At 42.5% G+C, this 2,235-nt stretch overlaps 1 non-coding gene across 1 annotated transcript; it reads right to left on the reverse strand.

Moving 5' to 3' along the window:
* Window positions 1-1,888: 1,888 nt before the first annotated feature.
* On the reverse strand, window positions 1,889-1,995 carry LOC120279761. Its single transcript, XR_005542064.1, has one exon. It is a non-coding gene; the product is annotated as a small nucleolar RNA R71 (small nucleolar RNA).
* Window positions 1,996-2,235: the final 240 nt, after the last annotated feature.

Below are 2,235 nucleotides of genomic sequence, written 5' to 3' on the forward strand. Positions count from 1 at the left end.
CTCCATCTTTTCCACAACTTGAGAGAGGGCGGCGCCTAGGGTTTTGAGAGGTATTGGCTAGGGATTTGGAGAGGTTCTACGGTTTGACATCGCGCTCTGTTTGGAAGAAAGTTAGTGGGAGAGCTTTCGTCGGCACTAATTCGGCGAGGTGTATCCTAGGCCGGACAAAGGGACCCTTGGACGAGTAGGGGACTCTCCACAAGACCATCACCATGACTATCGAGAGGGTTTTCTACGGATTTTTTTTTTTACATTTGAATTCATTGATTATAATTAGCTGCATGGAGAGCTAAACCCCCTAGTGGGTACTTGGATATTTGTGAACCCTAGGATGTATTCGTTTTATTAAACATTTTTATTACACTTTTAATTAATTGATGCTTTATTTGATTTCCAATCTTGTATGCTTGATTATGTGAATACTCCCTTAGAGTGACACTAGGGTTGAGAGTTCTTGTTGGTAACTCTTGTGAGTGAGTGACACACCACGAGAGTTAGACAAAGCTAGATTGGAGAGGGTTGAGAGGAAGAGTCGAGAGATTGCGGAGTGTCCCCTTTCCCCTCTGGTGTCATTTATTCTTCCTCCATTTACTCGAGCTCTTTGCGGTCATAGTAGAGTGAATGGCTAAGGGACGACCTTCCGCTGGGGCATAGTTGCAGCTGCAATGGAGTGAAGCATTGAAGTGATTTTAGCACCTAGGACTTAATTGTGGCTAGGGACCTTCCACCTTGACCAAAGGGTTACGTCTACATCTAGGAAGAGGATTTATCACTTGGAATCCCTAGAACTCATTGCGATTCTATACGAGTGCGAGGTTGAGAGGTTATTCAATTTCTCCTCCGGCACATTTATAGAGTTAGGCATGGTTGACCTTAGATTTAGGACCATGTATTTAAGGATCTCCATGACTCATTAATGAATTAGTTAGAAAGCATAATAGAGGGTTTTTGCACTTGAAATGATTATCCTAGGCGGAACAATATCCAGGTACCCCACTTATATCTATTGCCTTACCTCCTCTTTACTTGCACTCTTTCTCTTGTTTCTTTTACTTTTGTTACATCACATTTTATCACACAAATCACTATTCACTTTTCTTTTAGTTAAGAAAGAATTTAAGTGTTTTTATTCCCTACTCTTTGTGGATATCAGACCCACTCATCTGGGATTTGTTAGTTTGACAAAACTGTGCACTTGCGGGATGTATGCAAGGGGCGTTGTTATGTTTTTGGCGCCGTTGCTGGGGATAGGAGTTTAGAGATACTTTGCACTTTGTTTTCTTAGCTATTCATTCATTCATTCTATTTCACATCTTCTTTTCAATCATCATTCTGATTTTGTTTTCTTTCTTTTGTTGCAGCTCCAGGTTATAACCCGAGGGAACCCTTCGATGTTGATTGAAGGAGATCCTGAACTTGATGGTACACACAGACGAAGGGGAAAGGAACCTGTACAAGAACCGTCTAATCAAGCTGAGATCGAAGTGGAAGGGTCAGATAATATGGAAGAACAGAATGAGCAATAGAGGACACTTTCTAATTATGCTAGACCCACAGTTTTAGGCACATAATCGAGTATTGTGTGACCCCCGATTACAGGTCCGAACTTTGAGCTAAAGCCGGCATTCATCCAAATGATTCAGCAAACAGCGCAGTTCAATGGTTTGGCCGATGAGGATCCAACCATATAGAGAACTTCTTGGAAGTGTGTGATATACTGAATATTAATGGTGTATCGGATGATGCTATCAGATTGAGGGCTTTCCCATTCTCTCTCAACGGAAGAGCCAAGCAGTGGCTACATTCTTTGCCCAAGGCCTCCATCATGACGTGGAATAAGATGGTCGAAGCTTTTCTTGCTATATACTTTCCTCTGGGGAAGTCGGCCAAGCTTCACAATGAGATTTCATCATTTGTACAGATGTAGTTGGAGTCATTATTTAAGACATGGGAGCGCTTCAAGGATCTTCTGTGGAGGTGCCCACAGCACGGATTTCCCGAATGGATGATTATTCAGACTTTCTATAATGGGTTGAATTCGAGTACAAGGCAATTGTTAGATGCCGCCGCAAAAGATACAATGGGGAGTAAAACCCCGGAAGAAGCCCGACAGTTAGTGGAAGACATGGCCATGAATAGTTATCAGTGGAATGCCCGGGAAATGGAAAAGGTGGCCGGGCTCCATGAAATAGATGCAATAACTTTATTGGTGGCTCAAGTGGAATCGTTGAGTAA

Source organism: Dioscorea cayenensis, chromosome 16 (genome assembly GCF_009730915.1).
Source record: "Dioscorea cayenensis subsp. rotundata cultivar TDr96_F1 chromosome 16, TDr96_F1_v2_PseudoChromosome.rev07_lg8_w22 25.fasta, whole genome shotgun sequence".
In the NCBI taxonomy this organism is placed as follows: domain Eukaryota; kingdom Viridiplantae; phylum Streptophyta; class Magnoliopsida; order Dioscoreales; family Dioscoreaceae; genus Dioscorea; species Dioscorea cayenensis.